Genomic DNA, 22,195 nt, shown 5'->3' on the forward strand with positions numbered 1-22,195 from the left:
ACTTTTTTCCTTTTTCCGCTCATGGTAGCCGCCGTTAGTTTATCATTTCACATTATCATGTGTTGTGTATTCTATCAGCGTGAACATCGAGTCTACATTAGCACTGAAAAGTCCGCACTGGTTTACCTCACACCAGTATAACGAATGCAGAATTGATGGACTACACACGGCGAGCGCTGTAAACAAGTTTGGAGCACGCGTAGATATTTTACTACAGGAATAAATGGAAATTCTCGGGACATTAAAAATAAACACATCTTGTAAAGCGGTTAATTGGGATGTAAAGTCTAGAAGTTCGTTAGTGGATGAGCTCAAACATGCAAAACGACTGATGTGGTGCTTAAAATGTAATGAGAAAGAAATGAATTCAAGCTTTTTCTCCCTTCAGCCGTCAACCCAGGATGCTCCCAAGTTCCTCTTCCATTTCCCCTGAGCTTCAAAGAGCAGCTTTGAGTTTAAATAAAACATTTTCCCCACACGGTTAGACGACTTTACATATACACTATAGTAGCCTCCATAAAATATTAACACCTTCTTTTTAAAGACGTCTGATCACATCAAATGAAAATCGTCCCGTGCATCATTTTACACATGCAGCACTTCTCTGTAATTCAGTCCGACACATCTGATCTCTTTAGGCTCTTGACAGGAATTTTAAAGTTTTGTGTGTCTGAGCAACGCTCGGTTGCTCACTATGCTTCATTTGCCAGAGGCTCCGCAGGGCTAAAGAGGTTAAAAGACCCCCATCTGCACGTTTTTGATCCTAGTCGAACTGACGTATCCTGTGAATTTTATTTCATAAAGATTTATGTCAGCCTCTAAAGGTCGGGTAATTGAGTTTGGATAATTTTACCCTCCACTACATCTGTACCTGTGACCACAGAGCCGTAATTTAAGAGTGGAGGGTCGCAGAATGAGGAGCGTGAGATTTCTCTTCTTTCTCCATCACAAGCGATTGATCGTCGGTAAAGCGTACCGCACAGCAGAGGCTTCGACGCTCGCTTCTTCTACCTGATGCAAAGAGCAAGAGACAGGTGGAGAGATAACCAGCGACATGTGCTGACAGTCGAACAAGCGGCGAGTCGAACAGACAGGACCGCGCTCTTTCTCTCCGGCGTCCTGTCTGCGCACCAGCGTGGAGGCCCATCAATAATGACTCGGCACACACCAAGATGGCAGCTCATGCAGCCATGAGAAGAAAAAAGAGAAAGAGAGAGAGAGGGAGAGGGAGAAGAGCTCATCATGTCGGTTGTGTGCGGTGGGAATAGAGCCATGACCCTTCCTGATCGCGGTGACATCTCGGCAATCAGGGTGGTGCCTGTGAGGCGTCAGGACGGTGGAGGATCTGCTCCCACACAGCCCGATTTCTGAGACATGGAGGTAATTAAAAATAATAAGCCACGACAGATTTTTATCCCCAAACAGCAGAGTTTACCAGAACTGCTGATACGTCTGTTACATCACGGCAGCTGCTGATTCAGTCAATTTACTTGAATCAATTTAATCAATTTACTTCCTATTAAAATTCAGTTTGCGGGCGATCCATGCCCGATATGATGGATATGATGAGGTTTTCCTGATCAATATCAATATCGATCAATGACAGCGTCTGAACGTCTTAATCTAGGCTGGATTCAGCGATCAGGATGGCACAGGAAGCAGGCAGAGCTCGGTTATTATCTCGTGTCTCGCTGCAGACTTTTAGTTTTCTACAGTAACTGCTGTTTCAGGGACTTTACCGCCTGGAGAAAAATAAAATTCTGGGTGGAAATTGGCTCCTTCGATCTAAACAGCATCGATATTGGCCTTAACAGGCCACGTAACTGTAACCAATAAAAAAACGATTCAGAAACAATCTTGCAGAATTTTGACGTCTGTAAAACGGGAACAGCGCTCGTGTTCGTCTAATTGCTTACAACTGGCAGCGAGTTTGGTACAGCGGGGTGATGAAGAGGGCAGGAGGGAAAAACCCAAATCCACCTCCTGCTTTGTTCCCCTCAAACCTTTCTGTCTCCCACTTCAGCAGGAATGCCGACAGCCTCCTCGCAAACTGACACAGTCCTGGCACCTCGGGGCATCGCTAGGGGGCGAAGTCTCAGGGGGGAGAAGTGAATTTCTCATGTCGAACAGAGGATCATCCCCGCTTGTAAGACATTTACGGGTCCTAATCCCAATGGTCAACTCTCTGGGTCACTGACTGTGTCCCTTGGCAATCCAGTTTTACTGTGATTGAGTGTGTGAGTGAACCGTCTCTGTTTTAAAGTGGAGATAGCAGGAGAGGGTGAATCAGCAACATAACAACATGATAGAAGTTTAATAATCTGTGAAGCTTACTTTCTATCAAAGTAGAGCAGCTCAGTGACTGTTTGGACATTTGCGGGCAGTGAACAAGCTGCAACAGAGACATGTGATCAGCTTTTAAATTGATATGACTAATGCCGGAAACACATGAGGAGGAAACACAGAGAAATAATCCTGAGAATGATGCAGCGTCTCAACTTAAATGAGAAAAATATCGCGATTTCTCCGCGTCTGGCAAGAAAACACACAGATGATCTGTTATAAACTATATAAATGATATATACGATATAAATCGGGGGAGTTTCAACTCTCTAAAATCTGCACATCCACGATATTTATTAGAAAGAGCATCACTGTTGTTATTATGTTCTTATTTCAGGCGTTCGTCAGTTCTCAGAGCGACACTCAGAGAAGTCTCTAACCACAGATCATCACACAAGGCGATGGTTATTTTAACTTCACTGTTGTTGCAGAGTAAGCGATGTATCCAGGGACACATATAACTCTTTACATTATAAATTCATGAAGTTATTATAAAGATCAGCTCTATGTGTGATTAGAAAAGAGCAGAGGAGCAGAATCCGGATACCTTTCATCTCCCGTGTGTTCCCGGCTGTTAGCAAACAGTCACTTATTGACTCGTTCAGCAGATGCAGAGCGGCATCAGGATACATGTTGAAGATTTACTCAATGCTCCACTGTGTTCACTATTATCACGACTGTCTGTCATTTGGTGCCGAGCACGGTGGATTTGCAGCTCGCAGATCTGAGATCAGAGAACCAAGAGAATGAGCTGAAAGACACCTCAAAGGAGACGATGCAACTTATGCATAAAAAGCAAAGAGACTGTTTGTTATTCACGTTAAATGCTAAGCCAGGGGTCCCCAAACTTTTCTCGGTGCGGGCCACATCAACTTGCCTTTTTGTCTATAATCGGAAATGATATCAGTCCCACCAGGATTTCACGGCCTTTTTGAAATCCCTGATGTTGCATGAGGTTTTCAAAAAATTGAAAGAAAAATGAAAGTTGTGGTGCTTTTTACAGTTTTGTTGCGATTTTGTTGCAGGAGGAAGTGAAAGTTGTGATAAGTTGCGATTCGACAGTCGTGGAGAGGGCGCAGCGAGCAATAAAGTCCACGGCCCCGGGAACCGGCGAGGTCCGGATATTTTATAATAGGAAAATGCAATTTAAAAAAAAATAGGCCATGTTTAGAGGGATTGTTTGGGATCGTTAAGTGGGCCACTCCAATTGTTTTGGCGGCCCGGATGTGGCCCAGGGGCCGTAGTTTGGAGTAGAAAGGTGTTATAAAGTTAGTGAACTGACTCAGGCGAGGTGCCGATGGTTAAAACCAAAGTGCAAGAAGCGGAAACGTAATAGAAAAGGCCGACTCGTTTCAGGATCCGATCCATCCGCTCTGATCCCATTGGAAAAATCGAGAAGAGTTCCTTGATTAAAAAACTTCCCGTTCAAGTTTGCGGAGGGCTGAACCAAAAGTGTCTCCATGGCCGGCAGCATGCATTCATCCGGGGATTCATCTACGGGAAGAAATGGCTTTTTGGGCTCCATGCACCACAGAGGAACTTTCAGAAGAACAAACTCAGCCACTTTATACATCCATGGTCATACCACAGCGAGTAAGGTTATAGCAGTAAAGCTCCCGGGTGCATTGAATTGAGCAATAGTGTGCTTTATTGCTCATGAACTCAACTTTTCATTTGTAAGAGGAAGAACGTGTTATTTCCTCTGTCAAAAAAAATGGTATAGTGTCGCTTTAAAGCTCCGCAGAGCTGAGAGGAACTCCAGGGAGTCGGGTCAGATTCGTCATCACGAGTGTGATGCAGAATTCATAAAAAAATATTGATTATAGCTGCTTTCAGTTTTAATATTTGTGAATTAGCAGCTGACCAGCAGACAGACGTCATCTATTCCAGATCAGCTCAGTCAGATTTCCAAAGAGGTCCTCCAGTGAACTGTATCTGAACACAAAGCACCAAACCAAATCAGTCTCGTCTCACTGCTTCTTATTAGACGGGAATATGACGGACCACAAGAGGCTGCAGGCTGCGAGCTCCTCAACTCTCCCAGACGTTCATTTCTCCAGGCCTTTCCCCCCCGGAAGGCCGAGGCAGAGCTGCTCTGTCACTGTGAGTGTGATCTCCGCTCTGCGTGGCTCATAAGGAGCAGACAAATTTAGGATACGATAAATCAGCGCTAATATGATACCCTCAGTGTGTGCTGGTTAACATAAAACAAGCTCTACATCTTCGCTTGGCAGCTCTCCTCACTCACGCCTGCGATATCGTGTTTGTCCCGACCAGAAATAAGAGAACAACATCCAGCAGCGTGCAGAGGCCAAACTAAATATGAGCACGTCCAAATTTCAAATAATAAAAACACATTGCATTTGTTTCAGCATCCTTCTGTACTCATGTCAGATAGTAATCCTTCCATGGAGACAGTTTCACCGTAATCAGCCCATTATAATCCCATCCAGACCTTCCACAGTCTGCTACCAACCGGCATTCATTTGGAGCCCAGTCTGCTCATCTAGCCTCATTTTTCCCTTCACACTCCAGCCCCGTGTCCTGGTCCCAGGGTAGTCCATCACACTTAGGCTTACACTCTGCACAGGCAAATAAACATTTAAAGCATGTGACTAACCGCCGGGCTAAATTGACTTTGGGATAAAAGACCAGGGGGGCTTTTAAAAAATGAAAAGGGGAACTCTGCATCAGGACACAGAAGCCCTGATTTAATGGAAAACAACACAGAAAAAAAAAAAACACAGAGGCAGCTTCATTCTGCAGAAGTAGCCGAGTCACGCAGAGGGTTTTCTCTTTTTAATGATCGCGGAGGAGGAGGAGGAGCAGGAGGAGGAGGAGGAGGGACGGGGATGGGGATACAGGGCTATGACAGAAGGTGCTTGTGAATAGTTTTTAAATGGGGGGAGCCACGGAGAGGTGGGCGGGCAGGGGGGGGGACACCGCTGTCTCGTATTGTGCTGGGTAGGAGAGAGGAAGCACCCGCACTCCCCCACTTCCTTCCTTCCCTCTGTCTCCTTTGCTGGCCTCCCCCTCCTCCTCCTCCTCCTCCTCCTCCTTCTGTGCTGCGTTTGCCCTCCCGCCCCCGCTGACACTGAAAGAAAGCTGGACGAGCACTGGCCTTGCCGGTGAATGAAGCCCTGACGTCACTTGCCCACACACACACACACACACACACACACACACACACACTGGAAGCAGTGTGACTAATAGCGTACTAGCGTTCTTTGTGTTGCTTTCAGTTATACCTGATTCATGGCCGGCTCCCAGGGGAGGGAGCCCCCCAGGTTATTGAAATATTCAGAGACGTTAGATGTTAGTACAGGTGAATCAATGGCGCCGGTCGATAACTCCCCCCTCCACAGGGATTTAAGGACAGGGGTGTGTTATGCCGGCACGCCACAGACTCAGGTGGAAACACCACTATTGTACTTGATATTGACTTTTTTTTTTCCTCCCTGATATCGCACGCAGTGATTTCCCCACAGAAGCACACGTGGAAACATATTCCAGTCCGCCTGCCTATTCGCATCATTAAGAGGTCGGTGCATTGTAACGGGACGGACTGGAGTGAGTGAGACCTGAAGTACACAAAGAAGAAGAGTTATGTATCTGCAAGGATGCGATGCAACACACACACACACACACACACACACACACGGCACTACACTGAGTTCTGTGCACAGATATGCAACATTTCATTTCAAATCATTTGTCACCTTCCTTTAATTATTCTGCATCTTGATTGAACCCGTTAACAAGCCGCCTGAACAATAACGAGGACATGAATCCTCTTTAAAACGAGTTTCCTGAGTGTGTTTTCTTTCAGGACGGATCAGGATCAGGATCAGGACTGTGATCGACACAGTTCAAGAACAAAAACTATTTTATTTGCTGTATTTTAATTTTCAGGCTGTGAACGTGAAAACATGGAGATGAAACATGAAGAGTTGAGGACGATGACTAAAACCTGGAAACTGGAGATGTTTGCCTCCGTATGTGTTCAGGCCCGTTTGTTCATTTGAAACTTTTCCAATTACATTTGGTGGAAAGAACAAATCGCCAAAGAACAAGTGACCGAGTCTGGACTTCTTCATCATCGTCTATCACTGTGTGTATTTTCATATCTGGATCTCCACGCAGACACAAACTTTTACACAAACAGATTGTCGTGGCTTGGCAAAGGTTCTGTGTGTGATTATTATTATTTATTTTATATATTATTATTTAATTATTTGACTTTATTTGACAGTACAGCTGAAGACAGACAGGGCGTCCTTGCACTGGTTGCCGATTGGTTTTAGAATTGATTTTCAGATTCTCTTATTGGTTTTTAAACCGACCGACCTCTCACACTTACATAGGTACGTACCGACCTCCACACAGAGACACACGGGGAGTCCGGCTTTAGTTTCTGCCTGTGGATCGGAGGGACTGCACCTCTGTAGACATCTTTAAAAAACACTTGAGTTCATTCACTCCTGAGCCTTTCAGTCTCGATCATCCTCTCTGTTACTCTGAAACATTTTATTGCTTTTATTGTTGTAGCTTTTATATTTGCTGAATTGGTTTATAGTTTTTATACAGTTACTCTTAAACTTTTTTATTTGTTAGAACATTTTATAATCGTATGTCCTCGTTTTATTTTCGGATTATTCTATTCATCATTGTCATAATTTGCTCTGTGAAGCTGCATGTCTGCATGAAAGGCAATAACATAATAACTTGACAATAATGTCATAATGTAGCATTAAAACAATCCTTTGACAATGTAATAACTGCAGCTGATAATGTAGTAATACATAGATAGGACTGCATCTCTTGGAAATAAAATATTTTTGTGCAGTTTGCTCATCATAAATAGATACAGCCATCATATTCATTCAAGGATACAGACTATGCAGCACTCTCTCCTTAACTATGGCTGTAAGAAGCAATTTGAGAATTATTTGTTGCACAACATCTTTATTTAGAGTATTGTTGCATCACTATAACTCAGACTTTTTTCGGTGCGGGCCACATCAACTTGCCTTTCTGTGATGGGAGGCCGGGGTCAGTCTATAACAGGAAATGATATCAGTCCCACCAGGATTTCGCGGCCTTTTTTGAAATAGTTGCGGCCGAAAATCCCTGATGTTGCAAGAGGTTTTCAAAAAAAATTGCGGTTAAAGTTGCTTTTTACATTTTTGTTGCGATTTTGTTGCGGGAGGAAGTAAAGTTGCATTAAGTTGCGATTCGACAGTCGCGGAGAGGGCGCAGCGAGCAATAAGTCCACGGACCCGGCGAGGTCCAGGCAGGAGGGCGCTGTAAAGTTTGCGGCCGTGAGGCACCTTCAACCCCGAGCCTTTCCAAGCCGACCCCACCGCACCACCACGGAGAAAATGCACCCGGCGGAGGCCAGCCAGCGCCAGGGAGAGGTCCCATGAGGGGATCCTCCCGCACCACGTGGCCGCCCCTGACCCGCCGAGTCGAATCCCCCGGGCAGACTGCACGGAAGTTGATCACGAGCAAAGTCACGTCGGAATATACCATTGTGTGAGGGGATGAAAATTAGCTAGTACTGGAAATAGTTCGTAAAAAAGGTAGATTTTAATTAGAATGCCAAGCTTAATCATTAAGTGTGGATATTTTAAAATAGGAAAATGCAATTTTGAAAAATAGGCCATGTTTAGAAGGATTGTTTGGGATCGTTAAGTGGGCCGGATGTGGCCCGCGGGTCGTAGTTTGGAGACCCCTGCTATAACTTATTAAATTATTGGCTTTATGACTTTTAAATGATTAGGTTATTGATCATTATTATATTATTAGTTGCTACACTATGCAGATGACATGCAGCTGCTGCAGTAAGAACTCCAGCTGGTAATCACGTGTGAACTATCAATATTCTCCTCTTTCATTATCCATTTCTAATCAGTTTTCAACGGAAATGTGTCAAATTATAGAAACTAGTTCAGTTTTATTCCTGTAAATACCTGAATTAGATTGCATTATAATGGATTACAGGAAGATTAGACGCTCGTCGATATCACGTTAAAGTACAATTAGCGCAGACTTCAGAAGTCGACAGTGGTTTCCTGTGTGACGCCACATAGAGCTGCTCCTGTTGTGATAATGTGACATATCCATGATGCAGTCTGGATGTTTTATGCTGTCTTGTTACGACTTGAGCTAATCTGTCATTTCGTACTCCTCAGCTGAACGTTCAGAAGGTCAATTGAGTTTATGATTGTCTGATAAAGTATTAATTAGACAGAAACTCCTCCTCATTTCCTCCCTGTTTACTTATTAAGCTTCTTAATGTGATCTCATGACAGGGCGTGCAGCCTCGGATGCCGCTGCACTGTCACATTTTCTGTGCTTCGACAACAAACACTTTGGTTATTGGAGCATTATTACAATAAGCGCTTATATTTAGAAAAACAGGCGCTGATGAGGTTTCTTAAACCGGAGCAGCGTTCCACATTTTAATCACCGCTCATCCTTGTCAAATCGGATATACACCGCAGCCCCCTCTGCACTGTATCTGTCTCCTACCTCACCCTCCCACTCGAAAATGTCCAAAGACGGCGCTCCGCTCGCTCTCATTAGGATGCAGGATGCAGAGAGGAGCCCTGATCTATTCAGAATTGCTCCTACAGGAGCCGAGGACCTCTTCCCCTTCAGAGGGGCCGAGAGCTGCAGATTAAAAGTCACCGTGCTCATCACCCCCTCGCTAAAGCGCTCCCATTAACACACATTACATTACTTACCCCACATGTTCAAATCCCTAACTGGGGGCTTCATACCACTTGCTGCGATAAAAGTCCTTTTAATGTTAACATCTTCACACTCACTACGCCAGCCCTCGACTTCAAATGAAATCCACTTATTGCCGTCCGTGTTCCGTGGCTCTGCCTGGTCGGGACACTGATTTCCTGAACTATTAATTCATATTTAAGGTTATTAAGTGTGTTGATACACTCCATTCCTGTGTGCTGAGGTGGGGGAGCGAAGCCAGCAGCTAATCAAAATGACTCTCAGCCATTTACAGAGCAATGTAAATGCACATTTTTGGGCGGTTGCTCTGAAACTCTTTTTTTTTCCACCAGTTTCTGAGCCGGGCGTTTGTTGCTCCCAGCTGTTTTGGAGAGAAGGACTCCAGGTTCAGCATTTCTGTGTTTCACGCTGCCCTCACTTTCCTGTGTGTGTGTGTGTGTGTGTGTGTGTGTGTGTGTGTGTGTTTCAGCAGGCCAAACTGTGGTGTGTCAACTCCGACTCAATCCGATATGTGTTTGGTGACATTTCTGTGATGGGGTCAGTCTACGCGGACAAAAAAACAAAAGTTACTGTAACATATCTGAGAGGACAAGCTACACAGGACTTTGTGTTTGAGTCTTATGTTTCCTTTATGGACAGGTTGCTTTTAAAATGTCTTCCCTTACACACCAGATCACACCGAGGTTCAGGAAATGTACTTACCGAGTTTATCTCACATGTATCCGTTTGAAAAAGTGTTTTTCCTTCACGGACACTCCTCCTTGGATTTATGGATAAAAGGAATCAAACAGAGATCAGGCTTCATCACCTCGAGTCATGAGGATTAGTTGAAAGAGTTAACGGATCTGTGCTGGCACCACATTAAACTGCATGGAAACTGCATGCGAGCTAACAGAAGAACACATCTGACGCTGCATGAGAGGGGGACCCACACCTGATCGGTTGCAAATGGAGTTGCAGGAATATATATGAGGCAATTAACTGCAATATATAAGTCTGTTAAAAGTCTGTCTGGAGGAAAAGAGCAGAGAGTCCAGTCTGGTAACCCAGTGGTGCCAGGCGACCACCCAAGGCAGGGAAGGGTGGTCTCCAAGTGGAGGGGAGATCGACCGTGGTACCATCTGAACCGCTACACCAAGGCTCAAACAGGAGCAACACTCAAAGATCAAAATGACAGCCACCCCAGAGAGAAGCCAAAAAAGACATGAACCAGGTAAGACTGATGCAACTCCACCCGTCAAACACGACTGTAGTCCGAAACCTGAACCGAGGAAGCAAAGAGACAGAAGACAACATTCTGAGAAATCCACCAGATCAACTTGGACTACAAAGATGGCGGAGCGTCAACTTGCTGAATGCACAACTGGACGTGTTCCCGATTCACTGATTATCTGGATGACTTGGACAATGATTCAGTGGAAGTGGAGGAGCAGGAAGCTTTGTCAGTTGTTAAACAAGAACGAAGGAGGAGGAGGAGGAGGAGGAAACGGCAGGAACTTGATCGATATCACCATCACAACGTTCATTGATGCATGTGAGGATAACGTTTATTGCCACCAACGCATCAGACTGTGAACTATTTACTCTCATAGCCCATTATGACAGTAGTAGCATCACATATTGGCAATACAAAAGCTCTGTATTGATATGAAACGTACATTTGTTTGCTCGTTTGAAATCAAACCCCAGGGAGAGAGCGGAGAGCGATGAGCAGGATCTGCTCTTATCATACGCCGAGTAATCAGAGTTAAAGGAGCTGTGTGATATTTTTGATGTATACATAACTGCTCACTAAGGCAAGTGCTGACTTTGATGTGTTGTCCCGAGCTTACATTACATTCTAACACGGTTTGATTGAATTATATTAATCATATTTAGTATACGCGACTATAATCGATGCAGGTGGAAACGGGATCGCCCATAATTGACTTAGAAAGTGTTTTTCTGGGTTGTAGCATCAATGTCAGATTTTTTCACCCTCACTTGTTTGTTTGGAGGTTATCAAACCTCCAGAAGGGGGAAAATACAGCAGGTAAATATAATATATGGTAGATAAGTCATGAGTTCCCATGAGCTTAGTTATAGAATTAATGTTGTAATCGTTGTGAAATGATAAAAACACGATCATGTGTTGTTTCAAAGGTCCAGAAGGAATAAGTCGATGTCGATGACTATTTAACGCAGAATGTTTCATTGCAAATAAACTCCGAATCCACAAGTCAGAGTCGCTTCTTTGTGAGCGTCCTCAACAAATCTAGGACATAGTATAAAGGCCAATTCACACCGGACGCAGAACGGAAGCGGAACGGCACCACAAAATAGCAAATAGCCGCCAGTCTAGTCAATGAGACTCACACAGGGCGCGGCTCAGAAGCGTCTCTCGCTTTCCGTAGCATTTCTATTTTTTCCACGAGCCGCTGCTAAACCTCGTAAATTTCAACAGAGCACTGTGCACCAGACAGGAAATCCGACACAGAATCAACGTAATAAACTTCCGCCCCCTTTCAAAATAAAACACAACACGCAGTTCATGTAGCTTTTTACAACTTCACATCAACGTTACGTCATGACCGGTGGCACCAGGTGATCAAAGATCGATCAAAGGGTCTTAACGAGAGACTAATTGTTGAAGCGGAACAACACAGAATAATTTATGACACAACAGATGCTTTTTATAATCTCCTCCACGTCGGAGAAGCAAAGTCAGCTGTTTGTTGTTGTTGTTTTCTTTATACACTGTTTATCGCCAGAATTCTTGCGTGATCTCGTGATCTCGCGTGAATACGGCCGGCTCGCTCTGCTGCCGTTCCGCGTCCGGTGTAAGAAGAAACAGCAGCTTCAGCATTGTTTGGACTTCTCACATGAGTGAAGTAACCAATCAGAAGCCAGGACTTAGACTGAGGTTATCATGAGAGGTAGATTTAACTGTTCTAACTGTCTTAAAGATGCAGTTGTAAATATTTAAACATGCAAATAATAAATGTGTAATATACACTATATATACACACTAATATTTATATGTATGTGGTTTTGGGTGGTGTATATATATATATATATATAGATATATCTATATATATATATATATTTATATTTACTTCTAAACTCTACATTAATACCTGTATACGTGTATAATACTAATGCCTTTTCTTGGTTGGATTTCCTGACAAAATACTGTCGCTTGTGAATGCAGCGCTCACATTTCGGAGCATCTCATCAGCACGTGAACGCATCATGAAGTCAGTGGTTTATGCTCGACAATTAAAACTACGTTAAAAACATAAATGCAACCTGATTTCTACATCAGAGTGAAATCAATAGAACACAGAGGGTTTACAAGAGGCTTAGCAATTACAGCAATTACAAATATTTGACTAAGACACTTTTGTTTGTGCGATAAATAATTAATATTCAGTACCATTTCAGACTGAAGTTACATTTCGAGAGTGTTTACCGTGACCCTGCATAAGTCTTCATTTATTTGTCACACACTTTTCCATTTGGATTGCAGACGGAGCTTATAGTTTGCACTATTTAGGCGGTGCAGAGCCCCGACAGCGTGCGCTCTTATTATGAAATATAAATCTAACAGCTGGAAGCCGGTGTGCTGCACATCCACGTACCAGGACACAGCTCACAGATTCTCTAATTGGAGTGGAGAAGTCACTTCTTCGCCGACGCTGTGCAACAGTAGCACTTTGGAGTTAACAGGTGAAGTTTTTAAAAGTTAAGTCAAGTCTCTCTCACCTCCACACACACACACACACACACACACACACACACACACACACTCCACCTAACCGCTCCACCTGAAACGCCTGTTTGCAGTGAGAAAAAGTAACGGCATCACAAGTATTACTTTACTGCTCAAGGTCAAGGTCAAGGTCACCAATGTAGGATTGCACAGGTGGAGTCGTGGCCTCCTGTCGTGCTGCGTCTTTCAGAAAAATCAAAGACGTGTATGAGCTGATGTGAAAAATAAAGAACAGCTGATACAAACATGACAACAATGCAGCTGACTAACAGTTGTCAAGGTGTAACACAGCAAACATCTGTCAGAGAGAGGCCGTGCAAAGACAACGGGAGCGCAGGATAAAGGAACGCGTGTCGGGATGAATCAGTAACATCGTGTTGTTACAGCGTCACGTTGCACCGAGTGGACGAGATAACATTAAAGACATGCAGGAGAAGAGTTGTGCAACATCAGCAGTACTCTGCAGTGCACGGCAACAGATTTCACACTGGAACACGGCTCAGCGTTTAATTAGGACCTGAACATTCAGACGGTGTGGTGCAACATGTGGAGCAGAGCTGGATGCGTCTGCGCATCTCCTGCTCCGTGACCGTACACCAGACCTTTTTAACGGTTTCATGTTTAAATGATGCTTCCTCCAAACAAACTGTGCGTGTGCACGCGTGATAAGAAACACTCTCTTTGGCCTTCATCCGCTCAGGCCTCGCCCCAGCCTTCGCTATGAGTGACACACTGACTAATACACAGACAGATAAACACTCACGCTGACAAACACGATAAGGCTTTGCCCACGAAACACTGACACGGACTGACTGATGGACGTCTCCATGGAGACCAGTCACCAAGACTGACACGGTGTGTCTCTCGCAGCCGGAGCGCCATGTCAACCGAATCAGGGAAAGGGAGAGAGAGAGAGAAAAGGTGGAGATAAAGAGTGGAGACGCGCGGTTGCAGCAGCAGAATCATTACAAAGCAGCGTCGGAAATATTCCAGCGGATGCAGTGCAGATCTGGTCTAACGGGTGAAGCCCTTCTGCTCCTCTCACACCTCAGTCTCACCCCATCACTCACACCTCTCCATCACTTTTTTTTCTTCCTTTGCACTCCCTCTCATCTAACAATCTCCCCCCATCTTTCCTTCTCCCTCCTCCCCTTGCACCCTTTCCTCCCCTACACCTAAGGCATGTTTATTTCCACACCTCACCTCCTCTTTGCTTGATTTCTCCACCCTTCTCCTCTCTGCGGGTTCTTCTCTCCACCCCTCTCTCTCTCTCTCTCCCTCTCTCTCTCTCTCTCCCACGCTGTGCGAAATGGAAGCTCTCACAGAGACCTGAGGTTGCCATAGTAACCTGCCATAGTAACCACTCACCATCTTGCGTGTCTCCGTCACGTCGGCGGGGGCTCGGGGCGTCCGCGGCCCTGCTCTGCAGCTCCCAAAGCGGGGCGTCAGTTCAAGTAAACCCTGCAGTGTGCTGGGAAAAAAAAAAAAAGTCCTCGGATCGATTCTGATTTTTCTTTTTTCTTTTTTTTTTGCCTCACAAAAACTTCCCAACGACAACGTTTCTGAGGGAGGCGGCGACAGATAAGTGACAAAACAATTGTCATCTGCAGGTCAGGCCTGTGTATTATTAGACACGGGTCCCCACAGACACACAGCTGAGAGGACAAATTGTTTCTGAGCGTTCTAAATAAGCTTTCATGGTTTCCAACAAACAGCACACCTGACCACACCAATTAAAGGAGTTTTCTTTGCAGGAATGGAAAACAATATTCATTAGTATGTAATAAGTTTTTTGTTTGTATTGTATCTACACTGAGAGCGGGTCCTCCTCCACCGTGTTTCTACAGTAGCCTGGAACAGACAAACTACATTCTGACTCTACACAGGCCTTTCAAGCGTTATTTCTCCTTTACACCAATGACAGTACAAAGATGGACGGAGCATGAGTGACGTCACCCCGTAGGTTTTCAGAAGCACTGGCTGCCACCATGTCGGCAGACGTGGATCATCATCAGACCTGAGGGGGGTCGATTGAGATCTGCGTGGTCTAATAAGCCATCTGTAACAGCACCCACCTGTCAATCAAAGCGTCCACGCTCTTAATCCTGCATAACTTTAAGCCTTAATATAATGTGAACAGGTGAGTTGTATATAAATTCACCCTCAGTACAGTTGTCATGAACGGGGAAATTAGCTACAGAGACCAAAACAGTTTTTTGTACCAGGCTGTAAACATGTTTATTTCTGCTGTGAAGTTGGACATTTGGACATGGGGACTTACTCACTTCTGGAGCCAGCCTCAAGTGGACGTTTGAGGAACTGCAGTTTTCGGCACTTTCACAAAACCGGAGGTTGCCGCTCGGTTGAACCGTCATTTTTCTACAGAAGCCCAGAACAGACAAACCAAACACTGATGGCCTTTAGCTTTTTATGTGAGTTTTTTCTACATACAGTCTGCAGCTTCACTGCTAGGTGCCACTAAATCCTCCACACTGGACTCCACACAGGGAAACTGGAGCCTGCACGCCTCGCCGCTGCACCACCCGATCCAAAGCTACCACAAGAGAAAACTGCAAGAGGGGCAAAATATATAAATAAACTAGTACAACTGAGTCAACACTCTACACATATCATCGCGGAGAGTCTGGGGAGCGGGAAAACAAACAGTGAAGGCATGTACAGGTTCACGTGATGGCACAGAGTAATCGTCCTAACCACACGGTCGGATCTGTGATTTATCACAGCGATGGCGCGCAGCTCCACTAACTACCTCCTCTGTGGCTGTTAGCGGCCCCCAGGGGACCGCTGCTGGCAGGTCGCCCTGCCCTCTTCTGGAGCCACCCTCTCACCGTGACATCACCACCGCCACCATCAGCACCAAAATACAACAACCCCCTCCCGACAAGATCCAAAAGGGACGTTTGATTACGTGTCATCTTGTGCGACAGCGCGCCCACGCGACTCTCCAGGCGTCTCATGGTAACCGAACCCGTCGGTGTCAGGCCTGAATCACGAGGAGTGAAAAAAAAACAACAACAACAACAAGGAGATTAAAAAAAAAACTGTTAAGCATCGCACTTTGGTCATCAGGGTTATAATTTCATGTTTACTGCTTCTGTTGCCATCTACATCATCAATATTTATACTGTCAGCATCATCGGCATCAGTATGCCACTACTGTTGTGCTTCCAGCCAGCGCAGCCAGTCAGCGAGGCAGACAGAGGAAAGGCCCCAGCCTGACTCTGCAATGCTGTATTGAGCTCTTATGCCGTCACTGACCCGAAACAAACTCCCTCAAGACTCCTGTGCCTGGATGCAGCCAAGCCGGCGGTGGTTGCAAAGCATGGTGGTCACTGAGGCCTGACCGCCTTCATTAGCCAATCACATTTACTAATACTTAATCCAACCAGAGGAAGATGAGATCGCTTCTCTTTGCCAAACTCAAATGAGACACGCGACGCTGACCGCTCTGCTCATTTCCAATCACCTGAACGGCGTCGAGCGTTTACGAGTTCCAGCGATGGCGTGCTACGTTTCCGCCGTCTTTACCGACACATGATTGGATATTTTGGCCAGACAGCAGCTCTCCCATGGCGCGTTCGTGGACTCGCGAGGACGGGAAGGGGAAGGATTCGCCATTTTTTCCAGGCATCCCTCTCCACTTTAGGTCATGATGAGAATATATTCCTCAGGGGAAATCTCACCATTTCTAATTATGTCAATTCAATGGATTATAGCATTCAATTTGTCATTAACCATTGCCATTCTTCCAACTATTATTCAATAATTAATGCCCGGACAGTCATCATGATCCCCGGCGGGCCGACACCCAGGCCTGGACTGGAGACTCAATCAAACCAATCATGGCTAATTATATCCACCCCTCCATCGTGTTCAGCTTAGCATTTCTGCTGTGCATGGGTCAGCGCTCATGCAACCCCCACCAATCTCCCGGCCACTGAGATTTAAATTGTGCTATATCATGCGCAAAAAAACAGAATCTCAGATCTCTGATCTCTAATCTCCGGGTTCAGGCGCAGCGTGAGCACGTGGCGACGTCTCAGATGGAGGGGGGGCTCGTCGTGGTCGTCGTGGTCATGCTGCATTATTAAGAGACGGCATGCACTGGTCGTTCCCACAATTTTCAAGCAGCTCTCTCCTCACCAACTTGTGTACATCAGCAAGTCGTGCAGCCCATCAATCAATGACACCCTCGCCCTATGAAGAGATCAGCGACCAGCTTGCCCTGATTAGAGCAGTTTTAGTGTCGTCCATAATCTGTGTCTCTCTCCCTCTCGCTACACAGAAACGAGTGTATGTGCATAAACACACATGCCGTGCACAGACGCACACTCACACAGACACCAAATTTAGGGCAACAGTTACTCTCTTTGCATTCTAATGTAGCAGCAGAGACGTCCCTCAGAATTAATGCAGTTCTTTGTCCTTTTATGTACAGTAAGAGGACGAGGAAAGGCACTTTAACTTTAAGTACACTTAAACCAGATTGAAAGCTGGCTTCGTTTGTGAGACGCACAAATGGTTGACATTGGTTAATATTTTAAGGGGGGATCATTTATATGCCGGACTCCTCTCGCGGCCTCGTGTGTTTGTTTTTTTTGGGCTGAGGATTTGCTCTGACTTTTCCCACATCTCCTCTGGAAATAATCCGCACCGGCTCCACAATTCCAACAGCGTCGGAGCAGTAGGGGGCTGAACATTATCTCAAAGTCACACCTTCCCTCTAGGCCAGGTGTGCAGGTGTAATTTACCATGTCCCTGTTAACCCGCTTGCTTGTTTTCATCAAGCTCATCGGCCATGCATAAGTGGTGTGCCTCGGAAATTAAAGAGCAGCCTGGCCTGATTCCTCAAATGACTGAAATCGCTCAGCCGGCGTTTAATTTGCGGCACGGGAAAGGAGTCGGCGCTTGGATTTGTGGGACACGTGCGCCTGAATGTGTTGAAATGAACGTCTGACGGTTGAAATAAGTAAGATGACCGCTCGCTTTTGAAAGTCATCAGATTGATGAAAAAGTATCTTTTGTTTTTTGTTTTTCTACAGGAACTCAGCCGCTCAGGAATTCAAAGTGGATCGGCTGTATTCATTTTCCTTTGCTCGACCACAATGAAGAGCTTGTAACCGGTTACACCTGCAGAAACCTTAAGAGGTCCAGTGTGTGGGATTTAGGGACACCTAGTGGTGAAGTTGCAGATTGCAACCGAATGAATACACTCCCACGCCTCACCCTCTCCTTCCCAGCATGTAGGAAAAACTCAAAGTCTGCCACCGTAGAAAAATGATGGTTCAACATGGGGGAGTAATAAATATTGTATTCCACTGCTGCCAACAAATACTCCTAAATCTTACACACCGGACCTTTAAAGGTTGAATAAGCTGCATAAAATATTCCACCTGCATCCTGGTGACATCCTTCAGGACCTAAAAGGATACTTGACCTAAGTCAAGCGATGACACTTCCCTCGACCCACAGAGACACATCACAGACTGCTTTCTTTGCGTTTGAGCGGCCTCGGGCTTTAGGTAACGCGTCTGTTTGGTAAGTGGGAGGCGAGGCGCCGCGACAAAGTTCAACAGCAAACAAATTCCACTGACATTTTGGCCCCGGCTCCTGCAGCAGCCAGAGCGTCTTGATATTTTGAGGTGTGAAGCGATCACGTGACGGCACACAGTCCATGATCAGCTGAGAGAAAAAGGATTACTCACTTCTTCCTCTGCTACAACACAAGTGGATAAAATACATACTTTTACAGGCAGCATTAAAAAAAAAAACTTACCATCCTCTTAAAGTTTTACGCCTGTAGGCCTATTTTGGATCTAATGGAAACAATATGCTGTGAGGACAGGGGCCTCATAAAGGGTATGTGTCATGGTCATTCACTTGACGGTGTCGAGGTTTACAGGTGCTGTAATAAGCATTAAATCTAATATGGGTGCATGAATAAAAATCACAGGATATAAAATGCAAGCAGCCAAACAGGAGTGCTTAACCGGCCTGTGGGGCTGACAAAATGTTTTCAATGACACCAGCCATCTCACAGGACAGACACCTCACATGCGGTGCTGGGTGGAGGGCTCTCCACCTCCACCTCCACCTCCACACATACCCTCCTTTCCCTTGTCAGAGTCTCCCTCTCTTGTCTAATCCTGCCCCAGTGCCCCACTTCACCTTCCAACACCCCATTAATAACTTATTCTCTTCATCATAAAACTCAGGAGATCATCCAGCTGGTCCTGCACACACACACACACACACACACACACACACACACACACAGCCAACCATCTCCTCCCGCCATGCAGTCCCGGTCCCTGCTCAGGATCTCTTCTCTGAAAACAGTGCACATTAGCATTTAAATCCTCTCATAACCGTATCATTGTGTTGCAGATAGAGGCAGTAGATCTTCATTCATCAGCCCCTAATCTATCTGCTCCTTGTTCTCTCAGCCTGGAGGGGCCCCAGACTCTGACTCAGAGCTTAAACCCACCGCGCATAAGCCGCAAGGTGCCTGCGCATTTTTCCCCTTTTCCAAAAAAATCTGGGGTCATCAGAGGGAGAGCAGAGAGCCCAACAAAAGAAACACGAACAGGTCCGATCAGAGAGCTTTAATGTAGTGTGTTCGGAGTGGAAGCTGCGCGTTAACCGGATCAAACATTAAGCCCTGTCAACAGCTCGTGTGCTCCGGTGGATGCTCCGCTCTGATCGCCAAGGTTAGACCAAAAAAAAAAAAAAAAACCGAACAACAGCTGAGGGTGCGGGAAAAGTTTGGATTGTGCAAAAAAAATCTGATCACGCAAATTCAGTTATTGCCTCGTTTTCTCTCACGCGCACGCACGCGCGCGCACACACACACACACACACACGTCTGTCTCGTCATACATGCATGCATGTAATTCCTGGATCACCTTTAGATCCACGCAGACAGACATGAGGAGCAGGAGGAGGAGCAGGAGGAGGAGGACACCTCACCCAAAAAAAAATATGTTTTTCATTCCAACGCATTAGTAGTTTACGCGCAAATGCATGCGCGCACACACACACACACACACACACACACACACAATGGGAGCACATGAATCTGCATGAGTGTGAATGTCATCACAGCAGACTCACCTTGATTTTTTTTTTATGATCCGAGTCCTGAAACAAACATCACGGCCGCTCGGGTCGGTTACTCCGAGAGAGAGAGAGAGAGACAGAAAGAGAGAGGGAGAGAGAGAGAGAGAGAGAGAGAGCTCTCCTCACCTTCCCTCAAATAACAGCGTATTCCACTGCAGAGCCGCCGCCGACGCTGTCTTCTTCTCCTCCTCTCCCTCCCCTCTCTCTCTCTCTCTCTCTCCTCTCTCTCCCTCCTCTCTCTCCCTCCCTCCTCCCTCTCTCTCTCTCTCTCTCAGATTGATTCAGCCTCTCCAAGTGCTGCGCTGCCACCGCTGGTAATGAGAATTGTCTCAGAAATCTTCAGGTGGATGCAACCACCGGCTGCCCGAGGATGGAGAAGGAGGGACGGTGCACCGCCTCTGCCGCTGCAGCAGCTGCTGCATCCGATGGAGACATTAAACATGGAACTTTATTCACCCAATATTTATTTGATTTTTTAAAAATATATATATTTTTGCAGCCACCGACTGTTGCATCCTGCAGACACATCACCGCGCGCGCTGCCACAGACGACCCAGACAGCCCACGGCACGAGCTTAAATATTCATAACCCCCAAAATGAGATGACATAATAAACAAAAGCATCAGCTCCAATCATAATAATCAGAGTGATTGACATTAAAATCAACCACATGAACACACACACACATACATGTCCATATGGTCATGTAATCTCTATAATATGTGGATTGCTGGTGTGTGTGTGTGTGTGTGTGTGTGTGTGTGTGTGTGTGTGTTTACAGCTTGTTACAGGGAACATTTGCTGCTTGGCCGGTTCCCTTGGCAACGCTCAAGCACACAGTGCCGAGCCCCACCTGTACAGCACCGCCTCATTGGATCTGAGTCCTGCCTGCCATTGCAGCTCCCATCATATATACGGCATATATATAGATATACATATATACATATATATTGATTGACATGCTGGAGGCAGAGGAGTGTTTGTGTTACAGAGAGGGATGTGAGAAATTCTGTGATTGATCTCAAAGTGAGAGCCGAGACTCTCCGGGGATAAGAAAGAGGGAGAAGGATGGAGAGGGAGGAGGAGGTGGAGGTGTTACATAATTAAAGGGGGGGTGGATGGAGGGGGTGAGGTTTAAGGTCAGGTTAAGGTTACGGGTCTGATCAGGGTTGAGCTGTCAATCACCTCCGCAGGATATCAACATGAGGATGTGTGTGTGTGTGTGTGTGTGTGAGAGAGAGAGGGTGGGTGGTTGGAGTGTCCATCAGATATAGCAGCAGAGGGATGGAGGGAGGTGGAGGGAAGTGTGTGTGTGTGTGTGTGTGTGTGTGTGTGTGTGTGTGTGTGTGTGTGTGTGTTGGGGGATGTTCAGACGGGTGATTAGTGCTGGATTGATAACGTTCTAAATCGAGACTCAGAGGATCACTCTTTCCCACATCCTCGCACCTCAACGCCAGCTTCTCCATCACTGGCACGTGTTCACACACACACACACACACACACACACACACACACACACACAGCAGCAGCATGATTTAGAGTGGGGACTGACCCCAACATTTTTAGTCTGGATGCAGCAACAGGGTGTCCAACCTGTTTCTCTCTCTCTCTCTCTCACACACACACACACACACACACACACACACACACACACACACACACCCTGCACGGCCTTCGTCGCCTCCTTTTTCCACTTCCTGCACCGTGTATGTTCTTCTCTTGCTCGACCCTTCCCGGCAGCCCCCACACTCGGCTCGGCTCTCTGCAGCGAGGGGTCCACAGTCTGTCCCAGTCTGTCTGTCCCAGTCTGTCCCAGTCTGTCCCAGTCTGTCCCAGTCCTCTGTAAATTCCAACAACAACAACAACAGCAGCTCTCGCTCAGTGCTTTTGCATTGCGTCTCCTTCCTCTCTCTCCTCTCCCCTCCCCTGCTGCCTTCCTGCCTCCCTCCCTCTCTCTCTCTATTAAATTTCCAGTCACACAACAGTGCAGTGGATATCCCTCCCTCTCTCTAACTCTCACACACTCTCCACCACATCCCTCCCCTCTCCCTCCCTCCCTCCCTCACACACATACCTCAGTAGTCTGTGGAGGTGTTGTCGTCGTCCTGGATCTCTCCCTCTCTCTCTTGATATTGACGGTTCTCTCCCCTCCTTTACTTTGAACCTCTCAATCTCACTCAGTCTTGATACAGGGCTGCTCTCTT

General features: G+C 46.1%; 1 protein-coding gene across 4 annotated transcripts in view; it reads right to left on the minus strand.

Annotated features, from left to right (window-relative positions):
* The window catches only part of lrrc4ba (leucine rich repeat containing 4Ba), a 34,992-nt gene extending 12,797 nt beyond the window's left edge, over window positions 1-22,195 (minus strand). Inside the window, exons 1-2 of one of the 4 annotated variants that reach the window (XM_019255834.2) lie at window positions 19,985-20,166; window positions 14,219-14,321 (exon numbers count right to left, since the gene is read on the minus strand). The gene's annotated coding sequence lies outside the window, so the exon portion shown is untranslated. Of the gene's footprint in view, window positions 1-14,218; window positions 14,322-15,135; window positions 15,214-19,984; window positions 20,167-22,065 lie in introns of those variants that run through there. The other 3 variants (XM_019255835.2, XM_019255836.2, XM_019255829.2) reach the window with 3 other exon arrangements.

The sequence above is a fragment of the Larimichthys crocea genome, chromosome XII (genome assembly GCF_000972845.2).
Source record: "Larimichthys crocea isolate SSNF chromosome XII, L_crocea_2.0, whole genome shotgun sequence".
NCBI classification, from domain to species: Eukaryota; Metazoa; Chordata; class Actinopteri; family Sciaenidae; genus Larimichthys; species Larimichthys crocea.